General features: G+C 31.5%; 1 protein-coding gene across 1 annotated transcript in view; it reads left to right on the forward strand.

Moving 5' to 3' along the window:
* Positions 1-15595, forward strand: part of LOC118186918 (uncharacterized) — a 329689-nt gene that overhangs the window by 206044 nt on the left and 108050 nt on the right. The window lies entirely within an intron of this gene.

The following is a 15595-nucleotide window of genomic DNA, read 5'->3' on the forward strand; positions in this document are numbered from 1 at the left end:
ATAAATATATAATTAATGGCAAGAGTAATACAAAATTCAAAACACGCAGATAATAATAACTAGAAAACAGCAATTACAAGATAGTATGTATGAGGTATACGACTTCAAGTATGAAGATATTATATATGAAACTGGTCTAAACTTACAGTTCTGAAACCACGGCATTATATGCTTTTCAAAAGAGAAAATGTACTAAAACTTTTCTTATTTTAAATGAATTTTTTTTTTTATTTTTCGGTACGCTCACTGACATAAATACGAATTTTCCTGTATGAACCGCATTAAAGTGTCATTACATTAAAAAGAAAATTAGAAAAATCATCTCCGTAATAAAGAGAGTCAGAGATTATAAATGATCTGACTAAACACAAAAGTTGTCCGAATGTCCTTACACACGTACAGAATAAGGATAATGATTGAGGAAAGTTGAAAGAAAAGATAGATCTATAAGAAAAACAATATAAAAGACTATTTAAGGGAAATAATTAATATATCTCTATCGGTTCAAATTTCAATAGGACAGTCCAAGACTATGATGTTAAATGCTATTCCGGGTTTCCTCAATATATATGGTATTCGATCTCACTAGATTCAAGATTTCTTCCTAGTTGAAAACTTCTGATAAATGCACTTCTGAGCAAGAAATAAGCAACAAAGGTAAAACAAGGAATGAGACAAAAACTATCTAAAGGATATGCGTGAAATTGATCCAAGAGATTGGCGTGGCATTACTACACCACATAGGAAATAATAAAGCAAAGACATACCAAAGCCCTTCTATTACGACCATCACATCGCGAACTAGCGAATCATTTTGACACTCTTTATTAGGATTTCATAACTGGCTAAACAATGTAAAGTGATATTATCGTATTTGATATATTAAACCCATATCACACCAAATATTGTAGAAATTAATATTTTTTATAAATTCTTAAATATGTGTTTCTCTAAGTTTATGTAAACATATGAAACCAAAAAAATTACCAAATTTTTATTAGTTTGATACATATAGCATGTCCTAAAAATAGGACAATGGTATAATCCTCTGCTAATCATTCTTACGTAGCTGGAATGGAAGAAAGTATCCTAAGCATAATCCAATGATACATTTTTTACAAATAATTATTGGTTTTGCGGCGCATATTTTTAACTGGCATCTTCTTTGTCTATTTTCTGGTTTTTTTCACAATAACATGTTCATTTCGAAGCTTTAGAAAATTTTCTTTAACTTGTTGAACACCCAGTTTTCTGCAATATGAATTTTTATGGAATAGACAGTCTCAAATAGCCAACTTTTACGTATGTCTGAAAATCAAGCAAGCTCATACTTTCATCACTAAATAAGTGTTTGAGCTTCCATGAAACAACAAATGCTGTCTGATAAGGAAAATGCTTCGGAATACGTTCGAACTTGGGTTCACATTTTACCCAATTTGGGATTTACATCATGTTCTTTATTGCTATTTGAAACTAAAATTTCAATAATGCCCGCAACCTCTTTAGGACTTCCTTCATATTCTTTCTTCCAACTCTCGTGTAGATAAATCATCATTCTCTTCTGTGTTACTCAGGGCATCGGGATCCGAGGGTAAAATCACTATTTCATTGTCTATGTCGACTAAATCGCTGTGATCTGAAGTCTACAAAAAATCGAAAGCTTCTCGAGCAATTAAACATTTATACGACATAGTACTAACATTAAAATTATTTTCAGAAAGAAAACGCAAAATTCAAGCATGTAAGAATGAGAGAAATTTAGTCTACTTCGATGAACTTCGGAATACAAACTGATTTTATGAGTCAGTGTTTGAAACATTTATTCAGTGCCCTCATTGACACTTCACATACTTGTCTGTCAATTGACTTGCATCTGCTTTCTTGACTTAAGTGCATGAATTAGTTGTAGAATAGCAGTGTTTGTAATGTAACAGAGAAAGAAGAGATTATCTCCATTACAAACTAATGGCGATTATTTGACCGTCGTCCTATTTTTAGGACAGCTAAAAATGCAAAACAAAAAATTTCTTTTAAGTAAAATGTTTTGACAATGCTTTTTACTGGTATAAACGTATCGAATTTTACATCAATAAATTTATATATACGTTTTTCTTGAAGCTAAAAATCTTGGAGCTTCTTTCAAAAATATTGTACATCGAAAACATAAGCAAAAAGTCTGCAAAAATCCCCATTTAAAAAAAATTATAAAGAATAACTAAATTAATTCTAGCCTGAGATAAAGACAAATACGAGTATATAGTTCAATGCGTCTTAAGCAATACATCGTCTTTAATTTGAATTAAATAATTTCAAAGATTTTGTACAAAGACCATTTATGTATGCTGTCCTATTTTTAGGACGATGAGGAAATATGGGTTAAGTGCATTTTACCGAACGTACAGTATTTTTACTCTATTTGCGTTGCTTAATATTCATAACAAATCTGTTATAAGAAATCTCACAGAACGCAATTTAAATCTTATATTAAAAGTTAAATAATGGGATTACTGGAAGTTTAAAAAACTTCGAGATTATGAAAAATAACATTTAAAAATAAAATGTCTTTTGGTATACTCGATTAATACAAGTGGAAATTTATTAGTTCACTCTAATTAATGTGCTAGTTCGGTCTTTCGCTTCAATTAAGAAATTCTACTGTAATTAGATTTCGAAACAATTAGAATCATTAGCACTTCAGAATCTTTTAATGATTCAATGAATTCTTATCAAGCACAAGTGTTAACAGCACAAGAATAGTTTGCCATGAATAATCCCATTAGATTTAGCTTAAACGATCAATGATTGCTTTTATTTAAGTTTATTGCTTTTTAACAATGTAATTATTTTTATCTTGGTTATCTAATTTATTTAATGTTACATTTTTATCTGTTTTCAATTTAGGTATACCGTTACATCAAATTTATTCAATTTTCTGATCTCAAATTTCATACTTGCACTTTTATTTTAAACCTTGAACAATAATTACTTTTATTTTGGTTTTCCATTTTATTTTATGTTATAATTTGTGTTTATCGTCACATCAAAGTTGTTAAATGTTTTTATGTCAAATTCCATACTTGCATTTTTATTTCAAACACAAAAACATTAATTTTTCTTATAAATATACGGTCGTTACTAGTTTATTAATAATTACATCATGAACATTTGTTAACAATTTTAAGGCCAGTATAAGTGGAGCATTTAAGGAAAAAGGAAAGATTATTTGTTGAACATTGAAGTTTCTAAAAATATGAGAATGATAAGTGATTTTGATTACAATCAAATAATTACCAACTCTGGCGTTTCCTGGCCAACCTGAAAAGCTTTAATTTGCAAAATAATAGTCTTTGTAAATTTTGGAGGGCTGAAGACAATGCACGACATTTCTTCGAATGCGTATTACTGCGACATGGTAGGGAAAAACATGATAACATAAAGGAATTCTGTTGCCGCAGGAAAGGATTTAAATTTTGCAAAGGATTTTATGAATTTTATGAATGACAACAGAAGAATATAATTTCGATTCGATGTTTTTAACTGTATTTTTGTTTTAATCTGTGTTAAGTATGCTGCGTTAACCATATAGCAGATTATTACCTGCCAGGAGGGTAGCAGCACACTCGTATATTATATTACCTTGAATAAACTGACAGTAATTTATATAAATACAGATATTCATGTCGAAATGCTATGGTTTAAAGAAGAATTGTAAAGTCAGCAACACTAGAGCAATAAACATTTGTATATGCTACATGATACTAATAATTTGGCTTTTAAACAGATCTTTTTCAAACCAGAAAAACAATTTTGAAATAATAGATATTAGTAACACAGCTTTCACATGAGTTATACTTTAGATTTACAGGGTGGTTATAAAAAACTTGCCCGATTTATGAACTCTTAGAGGCCTATCCGCTCAACCAATCGAAGTGAAATTTCGGATACTTGAAGGTACGTGATTTTGATGATTTAAAACAGCACAGCACTCACAGTTGCGGTTAAAGTGAAAACAATTCAAAACTTTCAAATAGCAACTTGCACTTTTTCCATCTGCGCAAATAGATCAGCGCCTTGAAAAACCATAAATGACATTACAACGTCACACTTATGACGAGATTTGTCAGCGTAAAATAATTGGAAAGAAGAGCGTTGTAAAGGACCAATGACAACGTAAGGAAAGAAAAAAAAAAGTTTATTGCAATTATAAGTTTTCAGCGTGCCCACCTTCGCAGACCATAACGCATTCATGTGGGATATTGCTAGATTGCTGAAAAAAATGACAAGCGTAACACTGCAGAAAAATCTGTATAACATCCCATTTTATTGCATCTTTCAATTCTGATAAATCTCGTAGATGTATTCATTATGCGAGGTCCAGACTTGGTGCGTGAAGGTGCAGTTGCCCCTCAATCCCTATTTTTTGACTTCGATGATTTTGTTTTCAGTTTTAGTCTATCTTTTATATGTTTGATCAGATGGCCTGGCTCAGTAAAAGTAGGTAGCAAGTGTAACTGATTCAAAATCCGGTTACGACCACGTCTTCCTGAGACTCCTTTGCCAATGCTTTATTTTTTCCTTTTTCTTTTTTCTAGTAATTTCGTTCTCCTGATGAGGAGGGACCTTTAGCTGCCCTCGAAATCGATTGAGTGTTTTAATATATGTACGCTAAATACAAGGTTGTTATTGCGATTTTGATTGTAACATTGACGTGCTTCTCTTCTATTCTCGTAGATTTGTTGTAAACATGTTAGATTCCAGATAACTCCGTTACCAAAAATCCATGGAAGTAAGTTCGAAGGATCACGGTGGCTACAAAACTACCAAGTTTCGAGAGATGAATCTAACTCCAAAGTGCCGTTGCAGCACTTGCCGAACACATGTAGCGTTGTGTGCAGAAGCACAAGTTTCGAGAGATGAATCTAACTCCAAAGTGCCGTTGCAACACTTGCCGAACACATGTAGCGTTGTGTGCAGAAGCACCATCTTGTATTCATACAGTGTTATTAACTACTTTATACTGGAGTTCAGTAATCCTGCAACATTGCTGTATACCGAGCATTTGTGATGCAGCACGTTTTAATACCTTTGGGAGAGACTTCTTCGAAGAAGTACGACAGAAAGCGAATGGGTTTTCGGTTCGGCAAAATCAGTAATTTTAACTCCTTATTTTAACTGGATCCCCACTGTGAGGACTTTCATGGGCCCCGTGAACGCAGTTCTTGGAGTTTACATTCCCAGTTAACGAGAAATGCGTCTTATCCTTCCATAATATTCTCAGCGGCCATCTATCTTTATCATATATAATGAAGGATAAAGATGATCTCTTCTTTGCAAATGTTAACGCCGGCACTTTTCCTCAAATATGTATTGTTTCAAAGCCATTTATTGTTTCTCAATGCTTTTTTGGCAGGAAAAAGTAAGTTTTGTCATTCAAAAGTTTCAAATGTTTTCATTTCAACCGTAACCGTCAGAGTTCTATTGTTTTAAATCATCACAATCTCGAGCGCCATGCCTTCAAATAACAATATCAGAATTGCATGTCGATTGGTAAAACTGACAGGCCTGTTAATACTTCGGAGAAGTTGTTTTTCTTACAGTCACCCTGTACTTTATTCATAATGATATTATAACTATATTACAATGAGTTAAACATTAACGAAAACGTAGGTTTATAATTATTTCTGCTATAGATAAAAGGATTCTAAAAAGTTCCTCATCAGTTCATCTGTGAAATATTAGTTCGATATTAAAACAGGACTCCTTGAGCCGGAAAAGAGTCTATCCGGAGTAATTATTCCGAAATCTGACACGTAGCAGACCGTCTCCTCTGTTGTTGAATTTAATTACGTTTCGTTGCTTCCCCAGGTCCCGGACTCACTGACCAAGACAAAGTTAATAACGGAATTTCGCGAACGACTTAGCTTCCGCCCGAAGACCCGTCGGAGCGTTATTTATGCAGTGCACGTGAGGGGAGGACCCCTTTAAGGAAATGAAGGCTTAAACACACCGGGCTGCTTTTGAGTGACACACAACTTCATAATGAAGACACTGATTGTCACTGACAGGGTATGCGCCAGTGCTTATCACAATATACGCTTCTGAAAGCAGTTAGAACATTTAGGAAATCTGAGCTTGGTAATTTTATCAGTTCTTTGATGATTAAAAGTAGAGATACTTCTTTCAAACGCCTGGTATAGCGCCACCACACACACCTCAAGACGAAGGGTTTTAAATAATTTCTTTATTGTAATATAACTTTTTCTAACTTTTCTAATTTTGCAAAGATGCGTATAGTTTCGTATTTCGTTTATTACATTCCTATTTTTATGAAAGTAAACTAATGCTTTCCAATACATCAAATAATTTTGCAAAAAAATTATATGGCCACTTACCTATTACACTGCAGTACTCAATTACAAGCATTATAACCGAAATTTGATTAAATACAATCTGGCTCAATTGAAATGTTAGATAAAAATCTAAATATTATTGAAATACTGAGGCCAAAATCCAGCAAGTTCATATTTTGGAAATCAAAATTTATTTCCAGTTCCTAAGAAATTAATACATTCATTAAAATGAAAATAAATTATGTCAGTGCATTGCGTTAAAATTGGGAAAATGCGGAGCCTTTCTTTAGAAATTCGAGTGTTTTAATTGCTTGCTCATCAGGTGATATAACTGCTCGTGAACATCGAAAATAAAATCATTTTTAATTAGTGCACTGTAATACGCAATTTTGCATAATAAAATTACATAAATGCATCTCACTCTCTCTCTCTCTTTTAATATATATATATATATATATATATATATATGCATATAACTCCAGCTTTTGAGAGGCAGCAAACAAATACATCCTTGTGACTTGTGCAAAAAGGATTCTCATACAATGTTTGTACCAGTTACTGACACTAATGTGCATTGCGTATCATTGAAATTGAAATATCAAGAGAACTAAATTCTAGAAATTCGAAATTTGCAAGAGCTATACATATATTAATCGTATGCACATGATCAAAAACTGGAGTTAAATTACTCGAATAATGATTTATTCAATACGGAATAGAATTAATTAGTTAATGAATGTTTCATTAATCTTTACCTAAAGAATATGTTACGAACACATGAATGCATATCTAAAATGGCTGCCGGCCTTTTACGATAAATCACAAATAATGTTCAAAATCTGTTCCATGAAAGAAATTTGAATAAAATACTGGCTATGCTAGCATGTCAAGTCCTTGCAGGCTGTTCACGAATGCAAATATAATATGCTGTCTAACATTATCCGGTTGAGAAGAGGCTCCTGGGAAAAACTGTAGGAATATCCACATGACTTACACCACAAATAAATAAACAGTAACATTGAGATGAAAGTATGTGAAGAAGGAATACTTAGAAGAGTCAACATATCGTCTACTTTGCCGCTTCTCCAGTAGTTCGCAGTTTTGCTTGCTTCTTCCCAGTAGATTGTAAAGGCTTGTTGATGATGTTGCCATGAGGTTTTAGGACGAATCTCTGATCATCACTGCTTCTGAGACCGAAGTGAGTCTCTTTTGATGTAGGGAAAATTCTCTTATTCTAGCGTCCAATGCTGCCTGGATAACTAACAGTTGCTTAAGTCTCACTAAACGCCATTCTTCTATCCAAAGATGCTTTCGAGCAGAAATTTTCCTTTTGTCCATCGCTTGCTGTTATTCAAGTCCGTTGTCATTCTCACAGCCAACTAGTTTCACTCAACGCTGAACAGCGTTAATGACATTTTTTGAACTTGATGCACAACTATCTGCCGAAATGATAAGCATTTCCGTATTAACGATACTATATTTCTCCGCTTGCAGTAAATGGTGATTAGTTGTATATGAAGCAAATGCTATCAAGCAACAGTTCTTAACCCGGCTTTTAAAATCGCAAGTGAAAAAACAGGAGAGAAAATAAGAGTAACTGTATTTGGTTACTTTTTTCACTCTTTCCAGATGTCGCTGAATAGATGTGTAATTCCAATAAAATAATGTGTAATAATGTGTATTTGATCACTTACATGTTATAGCTGAAGCAACGTTTGCATAGCCTTACGGTTTTTTATTCATAGTGCTATAATTTCTGCGGTGACTGGTGTATTTATAACTAAAAAGATAGTTTCGAAGTTGAATAGGAAGAAATCGTTAAATTAGTTTCTATTTTAACTCTTATATAGGAAAATTATTTTTCATATCTTTAAAAAAAATGACATTATCTAGGTTTCTTGAGGCAGACCAACCAATGTGTAGAGTTCTGTAGCTGAAATCCTAAAACACTAATATTCGCTATGACGAATATTCTCGACATGAATTACCAGACTTATTTCATGTAGTACCTAAATTCGAAAATAACATTGGGGATTTTAAATATCATCATATGTACTGAATGTATTAATAGAAACAAAAAATTTCCTATTATTACTATGGAAAACAAAACACCACCTCAGAATGAATTTTTATATAATTTAACATTAACTCTTGTTTTTACAGATCTATATTGTCAAGATAAATCAATTATACATAAAAACTGATACTAATAGCAATGACAATAAAAAATAACATTTCTATTTCATGCCTGCATGTAGTATTCAGAAGAAACGCATCTAATTAATTAAAGATATATTTCACTTTTACGTAGTGAAATATAAATTTCTATTAATGTTAGATTATTCGAAGCGCAGTATAGTTTCCAGTAAAGCAAACTAGAGTTATCCTTCTAAGAGGAAGAAGTCTTCCTGTAATAGTTTCTAAAGGAAACTGGATTATATTCACGTTCCAGATTCAGTAGTGGCTCGCGACTGATTCATTAGTGTTAAACGTTTAATTGATTTGAAGAAAAAAATTATGCGCTTATTTATTTGTAACATTTTCTATATATATTTCTGTATTTTAAAGTAAGAATTAGTTTTCAGAGAAAGAAAAAATGAACAATTAAATTGATACTAAATTTCACATGAATTACCTTTAGGTTGTTTACTGATTTTACGAAAACCTAAGTGGATAATCAAATTTAATTTAATACGAAATCGCTATTATTAATCATATTAAGCACACAAATCTTAATAGCACAGGTTCTCAAAAGAATACTAGGCTTTGAGTATGATTTATAAATTCCAAATTATGTTAAATAAAATCATGCGTTCGAATGTTCCTTTGCACTGAACGAAATTTTATTCATAACTGTAGGAATAAATTATATTGAAATGCATGCCATTTATTGAGTCGCTTCCTACATCACTTTCTCAAGCTGCAAGGAATCCTTTTGAAGAGGATTTCTGCACTTTTAACCGTGTCTTAAAATGAAGAGGGAAGACCACAAAGAGACGTGATCTCTCAAGTTTGTATTTCTTATTATGAGGACATGCCGGCTCCTAAGCCTTTTCATGTCAAAGTAAATATTGGCATAAATCTAAGGTAAATATTGACTCATGCGTGAAAGCGACGGTCTCAACTTTAAATTTTATTTTCCGTTCTCTAGGGATGGAGGGCTGATTTTCCAAAGTTGAGATCAAAAACTTTCTTAATCGCCGGTGGAAGTTTCGTATATTGTGAGCTCATTATAAAATAGTGGTCGTCAATGCATTTATGAAGAGAATTCGTGTTTAATTAGGCTTAACATGTTATATATTGCCATTACCTGAGAATAGTGTCTGTTTCCAGATTTTATCGTATCATTTGTACTATAAGTTTCTTAATAATACTTTATTCATTACAAGTGTAAAGACAGTAAAATAAATTAACTAGAGTGAACGTCATAAAAGGTACGAATATCTTTTTTTTTTATTTACTACTTCTGTACATTTATAAAAATTGTATATTTTACGCTTTGATTTACAAAGGATTTCTCGCATTGATAGCGCACAGAAAATGTAATGCTATTTTGGGTAAAAATAAAATTATTCATAGTTTTCCAATGTTTTCAGTTCAATGGATCATCCCTCGTTATCTATTGAACATTAAGGATATCCATCGGACAATAAGGATTTATATTTATTGGACATTAAAGAACACGATAATTAACATTCTAAGTACCTGAACAGGCTATTACAAACATAATTTATTTGACAGACATTTTGAACAAGAAAAATAGAAGAAAGTTTGAACAAGATTATCTGTACGATATATTGCTTTGATGCCTTTTACTTACTTCCAAGTTATAGAACTAGGATGGTCGCTTACTTGTCAGCATACATTACTTGCATCAAATGTATTTAAACAAAAAAAGAAATATATTCCATAACATGAATCTCCTTCCAAATTATATGTTTTATGAAATTTAGACATTTATAAGATATATTATGCATCCACGGCACACTCGTCTGAATGTTTATCACAGACAACTTCGCATTTAAATTAAATTCTTAGCTTACCCTGAATCAATAACAAACTTAATATGATTTTAATCACAATTCTTTTATTCTCTCTCTCTCACACACATCTCCCCCCTGCTTTACCAGTGGCATAATAAATATAAACTTTCCTGCTTATTCCAGAATAGTTTCAGGCTATTGCAGAAGCAAATCTCATTTAAATCATTCTGTATCTATTTAACTATAGACATACGGTCAATGGTTTAAACTTCAATGACTGATTCATGTCTTTATATAAAAATTAATAATTCTTAATTCAGTTATTTCACTGATTGTTGTAATTTTGCCGATGTGTTTATACATTAGATAGCGCTACGTGATATCAGTCGTATTCTAATGAAAACGTTTTATAGAAAGGTCAAAAGAAAATTATTCATTCAACTTATGAGTTGTGAATGAAATTATCATGGAATGCACTGATCATTTCTCTAAATTATCGTTAATCTGAAGTACGAGTTTCATGCGTTTACATAACTGTTAACTATTGTTTAAAGCAAACAAGATCCATTAGTTTCTTAGGGTAAAAAATAAAAGTTAATAGGGGTGTCGTCGCTTTACCATTTTACAAGAAGCATAAGAAAATAGAATTCGACAATTTTTCTAGAAAAACATCTAGATATATTTAAATATTTTAATAAATTAAATCTGTATATCGGAAATATGATTTAATGAAAATGCTTGAGATTTATACATTTGGACGATTTCATTTTAAATAGAGTCTACTCTTTACCGCTAGAATATTGAGTTTTATATTCCTCACTATAGGATACTATATTCTTTGTTATTCAATTTTTAATACAGCCCTTCTTTTTCTTTATAAAGAAAAGTTGTTAAAAATGCATTTTATCTCCTTATTTTATCAATTGTTTCATGTGTCATAATTTTCGCAAAAAATTCTTTTATGAGTTTCTATGTATATTCTTAAAATTTTTAATTTTTAAAACTTTGAAGGAATTATATGATAATTTTTCGCCATGAGTAGATACATATTCATATTATTTAGTCCAGGTGTTTTTGAGTTTTTGGAAATTTCAAAAAGTGTTTTCAGTTTAATGTCTAAATCCTGACCTCTTCCTTCTCATTCACTAGTCTGGCTGCATGGTTGATTTCGTGGTTCTATCCATGTGTATTGCTAATACGAGATAGATTCGCTTAGAAATACCTCCTATTAAAGCATTCATCCTCTTACACAGCTATTATTCGTGTGCTTTGTTACATTCAAATAATGAAACATCAGTAATGATTTCATTTTGGATTGAATTTTATCTTGTTCAGGATGGATGGTTACAAAACGAACAGTACTAAGCTGTGTTAGTCAATATTGTTCAGTCATGATTTAAACCGGATTTTTTTAATTATGCTAAAATAACTTTTAATACTAATAATAATTAATAATTATGCTAAATAATTTACCTAATAAGTTATTTTACTTTTAAGTTTTATTATATTAGGGCGTTAAGAACCAAAGAGCAAGAAAAGTATAAAGTTGTAAAAATAAGAACTCCTTATTTATTGTCAAGAAAAAATGCTTATCTTCCCTATGAAGAACAAGAAATAAGAAATAAGAAAAATAAATCTTTACGATAAATGTTTAAAAGACTTAATATTTAACTGCGACTCAGTCCTATGAACAGATTTTTCATACAAAATTTTAGTTTTCTCGATGTTCAAAACGCTAGAGGAAATAAAATAGGAAAAGTTTCAAGTTTGGCTGAGAATGCGCCTTTTATACCCCTTTGGCGGAAGTTGCATCGATTACTGTAAGGCAAAAACCCGAAGTTCAATAACAGGTTATCATAGTTGAAGTCATAGATCCAATGTTTACACCTCGAAATAACAAAATGATCTCTGTGTTAATTTATTAAATGTAATATATTTAGTTTCTTGAAAGCAAGAACCCGCGTAAGGTTTTTTTTCTTTAAAAACACTTGAAGAGTATTTTCTTTAAAGAATTGTCAGTGTTATTTTCGAATTTCGACAATTTTAGAAAGCAGCTCCTAGCGTTTTTCTTATATTTATAACTAAACGTGTGTTTCCAAGTTCACAGTTTATTGATATCATAAGAAATTAGTAAAACTTATATGTAAAATCATTATTTTGAAAGCTTCTCAGAGATTTCTATATTATACTCTTGATACCGTGTAGGGTTTATATTTATTTTAACTAACATTTATTTTAAGTTTAAGCTATCTTTCCTGTCAAGCCTTTACTTTCCCCTGGAATTGCCAATGCCAGAGTATGTAAATTTTAGTAGAACGCGCAGAGTATTCAAAATTTTAGCAGAAGTATTTTGAGTTAAATAGAAGGAAAACGAGTTTGTAGGTATGCTTTCTGGATTCACGAGCGTGAAGGTTGCTAGGTAGAAATTTAAGAACCACGCGTTTCGGCCTGTGTGCCTACTCCGGCAGTTAGTTGGATCTTTCAATTTCTTATTCAGAAAGTTTGCTGAAATCTCAGCTGTATCTTAGAACGCGGTTAAGTTAGTCACGTTCATAGAGCCTCGTAGGTAGTGACCTCTTTATTTATTCAGCCTGTTATTTATTTTTAGTTGTACTTTTGATTTTTATTTAACCGCCGGGTCGGCGTAGTTTGTGAGCGTCAAGTGAACGCATCTGTAACTTCTAAAGTTAATAAAAAGGGAGTTAACCCTTCTTAAGAGTTTGTGTAATTTCCAGTTCATAGCAGTCACTACTATTGTTGCGGGCAAGTTGAGGCCACGCAACATCACAACCGGTTTCATGTTTCACAATGTTCGTTAAAGACGTTTTTACTTAAAAGTCACAGAAACTTAAGCTTGTATTAGATTTTAACATATATATATATGTAGTTTCATATATCTCATGCATATATACGTATGTGTGTATGATAGATAAATATGTAGAAAAATCTTATAGTTTAGGATTAAACCTAAATAATATTTCTAAGTATTTTAAGTACGCGTTCTTGAAGATATACTTTCTTTCCTTGTTAAAAATGTCAACTATGTGGATTTTTTTTTAAAGAGAAGGGCCTTTTTACCTTAACCCTGTTTTATACAGTTAAATAAATTTATACAATTAAATAAATTAGAAGCATAGTCTTGGAGATTTTGCTATTATTGCAAAGTACACTACGGCTATCTGTCTAAGAGAAATCATGCCTTCGTGAAGGACTTTCTGAGGGAATCTGGCTCGTATAAATGTTACTCAAAAGGAAACCGCGAAAGCGGCCACGCAGCCAGCTCGTTAGCCTGGAATCGAACCCATGTTGTAACTACCAGTATTCAGCAATTTCTCTGGTCGCCCATAGTCTCAGGGAATTCGTGGTTAATAAAGCCCGAATTAAAAATATAGCACTTAACATTTACGTTTTAAATTAGTGATTATTAACAATATTGCATTCTTCATATTATCCTTCCGCACAACTAAGTTTCAATAAAAGAAAACATTTCAATTTCAGCACGTTGCACATAATTTAATTTGTACTCTGAAAGAAATTATGATTTCATACGGACAAAATTTCGTACTCTAATTTTGAATCCTAGAAAATAGATGGGATAAGTGAAGATATAAAAACGAAATTTTATGAAGGATATTGTTATCTTACTTCAGTGTCTATAATAGCACAGGTAATGACACAACATAAGAGAATGACAACCATGAAGCAACCATATAATGGCAGTTTCTTAATATCGCAGAAGTACCAAACAAAGAATTTTGTTATGGTAGTTAGCGGAGGCCACTCAAATTCTAATGGGTCTGGGCTAGAATCACAGCTAATGTCTAGACGCTTGCACTACGAGACATTTAAAATTCATCAGTCTAGAAAGGAACTTTGGAGGTATTCATGTTAGAGAAATACTACACTCAGTTATTATACCTACATCATAAGTTAGGGTACGTAAGGACAAGATTTCAAGAATCATGAATACAAACAAATCATTTTTACTTAAAATTTGTAATGCACATCCATAATGTTTAATACAATAAACATATTAAATTACAACAACCACTATTATGAAATGAGTGATAGAATATGAAAAGAAAATTTCCGCGTTGTATATAATTGACATTAATATGGCGGTATAATATGTGAGTGCATGTACAAAAACCACGCAGGGCGTGCACACGAAACACTGAAAAATAAAAGGGATAAGTTCAAATAAAACTTGGAACTAAATAACGAACTAAAATATGCAGTGGATTTAGTGACAGTAATATTAAAAATTTACTAATGAATAAAGTCACAATCTATTTTGAACGTAAAGAGTTAGACATTGCACACTAAATGAAAGTTAAACCAAAATACAAAACGATTTCTATATTTCTCGTAACGTCTTATCGGTGGGTGCCGCAAGAAGGCAAGGCAGCCGAGTTTCCGAAATATTTAATAAATAATTTAATAAAGCCAAAAGAAACTGTTGTTTAAAAAGAGCAAATTAATTATAAATAAGCATTAAATAATTCACTGAAATGTTCAAAAAAGTGGTTGTCTTGTTACATTTCTCGTAGCAGTAACCCATTGACGATCTGTAGCGAGAAATGCAATATTTCGTTTTACCTTTGATTTAATTTAATTTATTTTACTTTCCTTTCTTTTATTCTTTTTCTTGATTTTTTATCTTTTGTTTTATTTATTTTTATTTTCCGTTTTTCTTTATTTTTATTGTTACTTTTTCCTTTATTTTTAGCCCAAAGGGTCAATTGGCGCAGAAGGGCTATTAATTTCGTTTTGGCATTTTGCGTTGATTCGCTATAAACGGTGGAATCCTTTTTAAATTGTTGCCAAAAATATTAGTGCCCTGTATTATATTTAAAGAAATTAAATAATGAATAATCTGCATTAATATATGTATGTTCCTCGCATTATGATAAAACAGCGGTACCTAGAGCCATCAAATTTTGAACAACGTTCATCATCACCAGAATATGGGCATCTGGAAGTTTAATTTTGGAATTTGTTTTATTATCTATTTCATATTTTGTGAAGCATTTATGTGCTTTTGATTAAGAAACTCAACGATTTCAAAGCAAGCAATGGTAACAGTCTACGAAGAAAGAAAACATTTTTTTCTCCAGTACGCGAGACTGTGTATCGGAAATTCTAAAGATACGCTCTTTTAAATATTTTGTGATGTTGCTGTTAAATTGAATTTTATGGTTTAAGTGAGAAGAACATGATATTTAATAAATCAAAGTAAGACACAAAAAGTTAAAAAACGTC

This window comes from Stegodyphus dumicola, chromosome 1 (assembly GCF_044657685.1).
Source record: "Stegodyphus dumicola isolate Sdum_Otavi_A_Nest chromosome 1, ASM4465768v1".
NCBI lineage: Eukaryota > Metazoa > Arthropoda > Arachnida > Araneae > Eresidae > Stegodyphus > Stegodyphus dumicola.